This window comes from Canis lupus, chromosome 34 (assembly GCF_011100685.1).
Source record: "Canis lupus familiaris isolate Mischka breed German Shepherd chromosome 34, alternate assembly UU_Cfam_GSD_1.0, whole genome shotgun sequence".
Taxonomy (NCBI): domain Eukaryota; kingdom Metazoa; phylum Chordata; class Mammalia; order Carnivora; family Canidae; genus Canis; species Canis lupus.
In genome coordinates, this window is record NC_049255.1 from 30,441,556 (window position 1) to 30,452,364 (window position 10,809).

Here is a 10,809-nt window from a genome sequence, read left to right on the forward strand (position 1 = left end):
CCTAGTCTAAAGTTATAAACAGCGATAAATAGGAGGTGAGTGAGAGATGAGCTACTGTAATGACAATGAGTATATAGGTAAATCCATGTAATTGAGGATCCCAAGGGAATGAAATAGGGTATAAACATAATATCCTATTTTTAATAGAGCTATAACGAGTATAGAAAATATGAATAGTAATTACACTGATTATGCCAAGAGAAAGGACTTCTCTACATTTAAAATCACTGGGCGGGGACTATCATAAGGAATGGTGCATTAGGTAACTTCAGGAGAGAGTTCAATTCACAGTTCAACAAATAATTATTTGATTACTGGCTACCAGGCACTATGAGTTTCTTGTCCTTGGTGGTAAACAAAGCAGAAATAGAAATATGTTAGGGAACATGCAAGGCTCTGTCCCACACCTTGCTTCTGTATTTTTTTAAGGATAAAATAAAATCTCTTTATATATTTATACATGTGCTAATATTGACTAATAATCCATACAATTAATTCCAACCAGTGGTTCTCATCCTTGGCTGAATATTAGAATCTCCTAGGGAGCTTTTGAAAACTGCCATTCCAGAATGCTATCCAGACCAATTCAATCAGAATCTCTGGGATTGCATTGTCAGCAGTGATACTTTTTAAATCTCCCCAGAGGGTGATAATGTGCAGCCAGGGTTGAGAAATTCTGCTTTAAACTATTGATAGAGACTGCTATACAGGGGCTTACTTTGTATTTATAGATTTTGCCAATATGTTTTCACATTGTTTATTAATTACCCTACATACATTTACTTCCTGATGAAAACTTAGGTCTACGCATTTCAAAATTCAGGCCTTAATTTGAAACCAGTAATAAATCCTGATTTAAGCATTTGGGCATCAGATTTATTTTTGCCATTTCTCACATTGTTTTCATTTTTTTACAAACTTACCTTATTATAAATCTAATTTTTCTTGGATATGAGGGAACTTTGCACCATCAAATCTAATTATTATAAATTAAGGCAGTTAATGTGCATCAGGACCTATGTTATTTTATCTCACCATCATTCCTCAATACCACAAAACAGGTGTAAAAGCAGATACATCTAATAAGATAATTTTTTTTCTAATAAGATAATTTTCCATCATGCTACAATGTATTAGGCTCTCATGTAATATCTTTTATATAATATTTTTACATATAACTATTTTGTTTACTGTTATAAAGTCAATATTGTATATGATGTTTGATTTCAACATTTCTGCCAGAATCTTTAATCCATGAGCTAAACTGCTGACCAACAATTTCAACTGCCTGCTATTAGGCAATGATATCAAAATATTAAAATTATCAACCAACTTACCTCTATCAAATTAAAATCTTTTGCTTATTTTCAACTCAGAGAAATAGTTTCTACTATTTTGTCTTCTTGGTTTGCCTATGCTCTCTGTTGTCCTTATGGAATCTTTTACCACACAGATATCATAGCTTCCCAATTTTGCTTTATATTTTTTTTATTATTTCTCTTAGCATTTATTTTTTTACTTTTGTAAAAAGATTTTATACATTTTGAAAGATGTGTGTGACAGTTGGAGATGTATTTTTCTCAGCAATCTATCAATTCCCTTTTCAAACTCACTAAGCCAATCTTGTGTCTCTCTTTTTAAAGGCATGGTGCTCTCAGGGAAAAAAAAATAATCTCCAAGTATTCTGGTTTGATTTATACATAAAGGATATTTTTCTTATAATTTGATAATTGTCTATGGAATCAATATCATCCAGATTAGAATCTTGTTAAGGTTGTTATTCATTATACAACATATTCATTATACTTATACATTATATTCATTATACTTTTTAAAAGCTTTTCCTCTATTAACCAATTCATTGAGATTTGTTCTACAATTTTTTCATTGTGCTGTTTCCTTCAAAACATGTTTTCCTTCAAACCATATTTATGGTTTGGGGCAGGGAATCAGAGTAGTTATAGATAAATGGAATATATGTTGACACCCAAATGAAATCATTGTATGCTGCTAGTAAACAGAACTCCCCATTACAGGAGCATGTAACAGTAATGTATGGGTGGTGGGGATGTGAGATTGAAGAGGCAGGATGTATGGGTCGTGTGATTTAGGATTGTCAGAATCCTTAAATTTCTAGGTAATCATATAATCAGGATACTTCTCTCTTTCTAGATTCCAGGTATCTGTTTTAGCAGCTCCCTATCGTAGCCCACTTCATTATTCAGAGGGAATATACCCAGGTTAATCATTTCTCCATTTTCATTCTTCCCCTCATTGTAAGTGAAGGTGCACAGGAAGACTACTCTGCTCCTAGTCCTTTAGTCATATGCTTGGAAATTAGCTCCAGTGTTTCAGCGAAGAGTAACCAGTCACCTACTAAGCATATATAGAAGAGAAAAAGGCTGGGGTCCACCAGAGCCAGCTCTTCTAAAGACAGTATTTTAATTAGTTTAATCAGTCTCATTAATATCCCAGCATTTCCCTTTGTTTATTTGTATTTGTTGTTTCTGGGCCTGGAATTGTTCTATTTTCTTCTGAGATTCAGGCCATGACTTCAGACCCTGATTTCTCTATCCCTCTGAAATCAGTACTTTCCATTTTTTGAACATACCTCAAAAAAAAAAAAAAAACATTCTATATATGACACTTGTCATGTTATAACTGTTAGGCTCTATTTAAAGTACTCTCCGTGATTTGGATGGGGCTAAGTTGTATGCCCACTCTACTGCCTTGATCCAATCTCTCTCCTTCCATGTACAAAACAATTCTTACTAGCAAAACATGTTGTATTTCTCTGTATAAGGATTATGAGATGGCTATCAGAACCTCCATGTATATTTGGAAACTAAAAATACTAAGGAACACATTTAAGGCTGAGGTCTAGCAATATAATTTGATTAGAAGTAGAAATATTAACATACCAGAAACAACCATATTCCTAAAAATGTCTCAGATCTCAGAATGTTTGAAAAATATCAGTGAGGGGCATGTAGGTGGCTCAATCAGTTGGTTAGGTGCCCAATTCTTGGTTTGAGCTCAGGTCATGATCTTGGGTGGTGGGATCAAGCCCCAAATTGGGCTCCAAGCTTAGTGCAGAGTCAGCTTGAGATTCTCTCTCTCACTCTCCCTCTGACCCTCCATCCCCATGCATGTGCACGCTTTCTCTCTGTCTCTTTCTCTCTCTAAAATAACAAATAAATAAATCTTTAAAAAATATATCATTTTGGGAAGTGTTTGGGGTGTGTTAAGAAGACTGAGACTGCCTAATTTAAAACAAATTGTCTTAAATTAGATTCAAAATGTATCAAGATTTCAATCACTTAATTTAATTCAATATTGCACTTTTATTTTTATTTTTTTAAAGATTTTATTTATTTTTACCAGAGAGACACAGAGAGAGAGAGAGAGAGAGAGAGAGGCAGAGACACAGGCAGAGGGAGAAGCAGGCTCCATGAAGGGATCCCGATGTAGGATCCGATCCTGGGACTCCAGTATCGCACCCTGGGCCAAAGGCAGGCGCTAAACCACTGAGCCACCCAGGGATCCCTCAATATTGCACTTGTAAACTATTTATCACTCAATATTTTTAAAAGGACATGGTTATTGCATAAAACCCATACTGCCTCTAGCAGTCCTCTTCACATTTTCCTTCCTCCACTAATGTAGACTGATAACCAGTATGGTTGGTTGTCCAAGTAGAACATTTGCAGAAAACGATTTTGTTTCTCTTACAGACTATATCATTTTTAAAAGAAGGGTCCATTGAGTCAGCTATGTCTCATTGACCCAATCCAGCAGGCAACTACTTTTGGGGTGGCCATGCCAGTCCCACTCAATATATTCAAATCTGGAAAAACAAAGGTTAGGATTAAGACCCACCACTTCAAGTCAATTCTACTTGACAAAACATTTATTAAGCACTTAGTGTATATAAAACATAATAATTAATGGAATTTCTATACGGAAGATTAACATTGAAGTAGATGCTTGACAGTGAGAATAGTTTTAAAAAATTAGGACTTAAGTTAGAAATATGTTCACATTTTAAATGTAAGGTAAGAGAAGAGGGACTATCAAAAGATAAGGAGCACAACGGACTAAGAGTTAAGATTGCCTCAAGAATCTCAAGCGGACAGCCTCAGAGTCAAATGTGATAGAAAGGCTAGCCAGAATAAAGCCTAAGAGAGAGGTTTGTGATTGATAAATCAATCTTTTTTGAGAAACATTTTAGTGAGGGCTGTTGGCAGAGGCCACATTAGATGATGAAGTGGGTTGTAAAATAGTACAGGGAATAGCCTATGGTTTTAAAGCATCAGACATAGAAGGGCAAGAAAAAGGAGAACAGTCAAGGACTGAATTTCCTGGGTTCTTGGCAGCCGAGTAGAAGGAGTCACTAGAAGACAAGAGAGAAACTAAAGATACAAAAAGAAACCCAGGCAGGGCTGGGCAGAGTTGAGACCGGTTGTTCAAGTAACTGAGTTAAGTGTTTCTCTGAAACTGGAGAGAATAAAATAATTGAAAAATATGGTGATGTTTGAAGTGAAAAATAGAAATGTGAAAGAATTCCCATTGGACAATTTTTATCATTCTATTGATGTAGGAAACCAATGTCATGGGATGAAAGTAAGGGCTTTATTTACTCCTTCACTAAACAAATCACACTTGAGAGTTTACGTAAATTAGGCACAGTGCTGACCATTGAGGATTTGCTGAAAAATGAAATGTGTATGGCTTCTATTCCAGCAGGAAGCCAAATTAAAAGATAAGGAAACAAATGAGTAGCTAAAAAGAGATAATGTGCTTTAAAAAATACACAGTGAATATAGATAAAGACAGTTGAGAGAGGGGATCAGGCTTTATAATAAGTAAACAGAGAATTCTTTCTTAAACAGCTGAAATTTAAAATGAGACTCAAAGGATTAAATATAACTAGCCATGTGAAAAATGGGAGGAAAGTCATTCCAGATGAGGAGACTGAAGATAACAAAAGGCTTTCCAATAAAAAATGGTACATAGCATACAGAAAGAACTGAAATGATTTTAGATATAAGAAGTGAGAACAATGACAAGACATACCCCCCAAATCAAGAAATTATAAAGTTTAAAATTTGTTTGAATTCTGATTTAAATAAATAATAATAAAAATTATAATCCCATTGCAAAAATTTAATACAAAATGGATATTTGATGATATTAAGGATTTTTTAAAGACTTTATTTATTCATCAGAGACACATTGAGAGAGAGAGGCAGAGACACAGGCAGAGGGAGAAGCAGGCTCCATGCAGGGAGCCTGATGTGGGGCTCGATCCCGGGACTCCAGGATCATGCCCTGAGCTGATGGCAGATGCTCAACCCCTGAACTACCCAGGCGTCCCAATATTAAGGATTTTTTGTTAAATTTGTTTAGGCATGAAATAGTATAGTGGATAAATTTTTATTAAGGTCATATATTTTACAGATATATATTCTAAAAGGAATATGAATGAAATAGTCTGATGTTGAAACACTGATACAACCCAGTAGTAACAGAGTTAAGGATGCGGTGGCAGGGCGTTGGGGTTGATGTACATGATCCAGGATTGATCAAGAGTTGATAAGTTTTGAAGCTGAGTGACAGGCAAAAAAGAGTCCATTATACCAGTTCCCTTATGTGTTTGAAATTTTCCATTACAAAAAAAGGTGAAATGTACACTAAAAATTTAGGGATTGAAAACTACTGTGGTTGTAATAGAATGTTTAGATTTTTATGAATTTTATTGTATATTTTCATATCCCAATATTATACTTAAACCTCAGATAGCATAAACTTGTTTGATAATTAAATTCAAAGATAAAAGAAGTGAACCACATTTGATACCTGACTTTAGTGCCTTATGGTCTCCTTCAATCATTAACCTTGTTCCCTGAATATCCTAACTTTCCTTTTTTTTTAAATCTTACATATTTCAAAGGCTTGGGAAAGGAAAATGCTCAACTTTTCTTTATGTGCATATAACTTTATATTTATTATTATTTGTATATAGCATTAGATTCCATCTTTCTGTCTATCATTTATCTGTCTTTCCAATCATTCATCCAACCCTGTACTCTCTTTATCTCTCCATAGTAATAAAAGAATAATTACCACCTAGAAATGATTTGGGTAGGTTGTTGCATTTCAGTTCTACTAATAAAAGACAATACATCAGGGGATCCCTCTCCCTCTGCCTCTTGCCCTGCATGCACATGCATGCATTCTTTCTCTAAAATAAATAAATGTCTTAAAAAATTAACTTAGGCAATTATGAATGCCATGGGATTCTGATATTATAATAAAGTATGAATATGATTAAAACCTATTTAGGCAACAACTATCTTCAGAAAAATGACTAAATGTCCACACCTGTGAAATTATTTCAAATGGAAGAACAAGCCACTAAGTGAATTAAATAGTTTATGGAGGACAGAAATGAGAAGTCAGTAACAGACAGAAGCTTACTTTTCTGAATATACTGCTGTGTAGATATGGCACTGGAAGCTTATAAAGGTTTTGCATAATTATAAAACAAAATTAAATCAAAGTAGAAAATAAAACCAATCCCTAAAAACTATGAGAAAAATAGAACAAATAAACATGAGTTGGTGGCTCCATGATGTAGAGGATATATTCAAGTAACTTTTAAGCACAGGAATTTGATTATAAAATAAACCAAAATAAATAAACTTGGGATGAAAATAGCTGGGCTGAAAAATACTTTAAACAGCTTTTAGTAATATTGTTAGTGGTATTCTAATGTCTTTATTCTGAAATAAACATATCAAATAAATAATTACATTAATATTTAGAGACTAGAAATTTAAGTGTATGAGAAAAATTCAAAGGTAGATTAAAGGGATAAGCAAAACCCTACAGTTCTAAATTCAAATCTAAAAATCACTATAATTCATAATATACTTTCTCTTTTAAATTATACATATTCCTTGGCTTTGTTCATTGCAAAAGGTCTATGGATGATGACCAGTTCCAAGAGCAACAATACCCTATCATCCAAATGGCAGATTCTAAATATCATTTTTCACTAAAAGGGATTATGATTACTTGCAGAAATGTAAAATTCTAGGTCCAGAGCAGGAATTCGCTTTATTTGTTTTGCTTTGTTTTGTAATCCCTAAAACCAAAGAGTATTATCAAGTTTACTGGGGTCTTGTTAAATTCATAAATTAACTAAATTGAAGAGGTTGACAGGAGAATTTGAGCATGAGTTTGCCTTGTGGCTAGCATTCATTGCAACATAAACTTCATAACTACATACTTCATCCACAAACCTCTGTTCCCATAAGCCACATTCAGAAACCAAAAAAATTACCAATATTCTTAATTCCCAAGAGCCAAAATGTGAACTCCCCCCCCCAATTATCTGTACATAAACAAAGGAGCTGATTTTATTAGTTTACTTATGTCTTTTTCTATGGAATTATTTTTACCATGTTTCAATATAAAAAGGATTTGAAATAGCTTACAAGATATATGCAAGGTGGTAAAAATATAACAGAAAAATCAAGTGAAGGAAAAAAAGGAAGGTAGTATTAAAATTTAAATTGCATACCATTTATAAGCAAGTTATTAAAAAGATATGCTTAAAGGAAGACAGCAAATCTTTGGGTTTTGGACTAACCGTCATGAAGTAGGACACATTCAGGTTAATCATTTTACACCCATAAGATAAAAAAGCAAGCTAATTAATGAGTAGAAACACATTTCCCACTCAAGAATCTTCATGAAATGGTTATTATGCTATGTTAGATGAATTTTTTTTTAATGACAAGTCTGCAGAAATACAACTGAGACATCCAAGGGTCGTTGTTTGATACATTATGTGGAAGCAGAGTTCAGCAAATTCCAAACTCACATAACTTAAGTATCACTCTAGTCATCTTGCTAAATCCAAACAACATCTTTTAGAATCTCAAAAGAGATAGCTGTATTTTCTTCCAGTTGTCATTCCTAAATAGTATTTTTCCAACACAGCCTTTGTGAAATCATAAATGTAAGTCCATTTGCCCAACAATACATCACACTACTCTTGATGACTTTGCAGGCTAGATATTAAAATATCAACAGCAAGTGGGCAATTGAACTAGTTATTTTTTACTGAACTAGTATATTATTGCTCTAGAAACACTCTCTACTATTTTAAGTAAGAAAAAAATAAAATAAAATCATCTATGTAGCATAATCCAATCATTGTAAAAACAAACACAAACAAATAACTAAATGAGTAGGCAATTGCACGTATTTACATTAGATTGCCCAGTAGGATATTCAGTGATATGTGAAAAGTGGGTGTCTCAAAGTAGAGAGAGGGCAGATTATACTTTTCTCTATTCCTTGATATTTTAAAAATATTTTAATAACATGCATTTTCTTCATATTGACTATAAATTTTAGTAATGATCATAATCATTGGACTGTCATACTGATCCACAATAAACTTAGCCAGATAAAATTGAAACTATTAATAATTATTATTATTGAAAATTTCCAGGTATTTATATATTTAAGAATTCTTGTATGGAAATGTGGACTAATTTTCCAAAACATGCACTTAATTTGTTTCAGGACAGAAGTGATAAGTGAGTTTCATAAGAACTGAGGGTCCTCAGCCCTGGCATTTCTACCAGAATTAAACCTAAGATACAGTAAAATATTGACATAATATAAGTAGTAAATATGACCACTAAATTTTCTTGTTCTAAGTAAACCTATCTGCGGCTCCTTGGGATTTTAAAGCAATTTATCTCCATATCTATTTTTTCTTTTTATTAAGAGTTTATCATTTTATTATTTTTGAAGAATATATGGCTTGTTATTAAAGTGACCATTCACAAGGGATGGATAGGATGAAATTATTTACATAATTTATATTTCTTTTCAGGAGGGGAAAATATACTAGGCCACTCCAATTTCACCATGTAACTTTTCATACTTTTAAATATTAGCTTATAATCTGGTCTTTCAAGTGTCTAAACGTGTACTTGCTTCAGCAACACATATACTAAAATCGGAACAATTGGAAGAAGATTGGCATGGCCCTTGCACAATGATGACACTCAAGTGTTTACACATAAAATATTTTAAAAGGCTAACCACAAATTTAATATATTCCTGTTTAGTACAACTTCCATGTTGCATTATGTTCTATCCATTGCTCCTTTTGCTGCTAATATTTAGTAGTGGTTCTTTGCTAAAGAGATAGTTACAAATCGCAGCCCTTCAATATGAAAGGAACAGTGCTGTACAACATATACAAGGGCCAACATTTCATTGTTAAAGTATTTATACATACATGACTAAGGTCTGAAATATTTTGCTGGATGATTATTTCCAATTTGTTAAACAACACTGACAACTTTTAAAGAAACTGGTGGTTTACTTATTTTATAAATTTGTAAATTTATAAATTTATAAATTATTTTATAAATTTCTTACAGTATATATCTAGCATATTTAAAGGGTAACTGAATATACTTGGAAAATGATACTGATTTGTGAATACCTGACTTATTCATATGAAAATGGCCTAGCCACTGTGCCCTATTTACATAGGAATTATAAAATATAGAGATAAGGCAACTTTGTACATAAATGCTCAAATAGTGTCTTGATGTGTTAACCAAAGAAAGGTATTTCTAAAATATGCTGAATCTTGAGACTAAAAAAAAAAATACATTAGAAAAATGATATCAGAATAATAATATGCAGGGGATCCTTGGGTGGCTCAGCGGTTAAGCACCCGCCTTCAGCCCAGGGCTTGATCCTGATCAAGCCCCACATCGGGCTCCCTGCATGGAGCCTGCTTCTCCCTCTGCCTGTGTCTCTCCCTCTCTCTCTCTCTATCTGTGTCTCTCATGAATAAATTAATAAAATCTTTAAAAAAAAGAATAATAATATGCTATTTGATCCAAAATACTTTAAGAATACATTTTACTAAGTGTTGACAAATTTATTTTATTTTAAAATATAAATGGAAAAAGTAGAATTTATCTCACTCTTTTTTTTCATTTGCTTTTATTGAAATATAATTAACATACAACGTTATATTTGTTTCAGGTGTACAATATATTGATTCAACAATTCTACAGATTATTCAGTGCTCGCAGTGATAAATGCAGTCAATATCTATCATCAAATAACACTTTATAATATTACTGACTGTATTGTCTATGGTGCATGTTTCATAAAGGAGATTAGGAGGTAAAAACATCCAGGTAAAAATTTATAAAATAAGTCACCCTATCTTTTAAAAGTGACTGCGATATACAGTAACTAAAAAAAAAAAAAAAAAAAAACAATATAAATAAATTAAATTTTGATTTTTTTCAGTATTATTTCAGCTCTTAAAAGTCCAGTTTTAAGTATCATGATTCCCATTCTATTATTCCATTTTCTAGATCCCTTTCATTTTTTCCTACATCTGGAGTGAGAAATACGACATTGAGCTAGAAGCTGGGAAGAAGGGAAAAATGCCATTTCCCATGGGACACCTGGGTGGCTCAGTGGTTGAGCATCTGCCTTCAGTTCAGGGCTTGATCGAGGGCCCAGAATCAAGTCCCACATAGGGCTCCTTGCAGGGAGCCTACTTCTCCCTCTATGTCTCTACCTCTCTCTCTCCATGTCTCTCTTGAATAAATAAATAAAATATTTTTAAAAAATGCCTTTCCCCTTTATTAGCACACTCAAGTTCTAATCTACATGTAAGAATCTCTTTTAATCTCTTTTTTTATTGGCAAAAAATCATGAATAATCATAGAGTTTCATTGCCTCAAC

General features: G+C 33.0%; 1 non-coding gene across 1 annotated transcript; it reads left to right on the forward strand.

Moving 5' to 3' along the window:
• Nucleotides 1-9,011: 9,011 nt before the first annotated feature.
• Nucleotides 9,012-9,119, forward strand: LOC119867561. Its single transcript, XR_005384079.1, has one exon. It is a non-coding gene; the product is annotated as a U6 spliceosomal RNA (small nuclear RNA).
• Nucleotides 9,120-10,809: the final 1,690 nt, after the last annotated feature.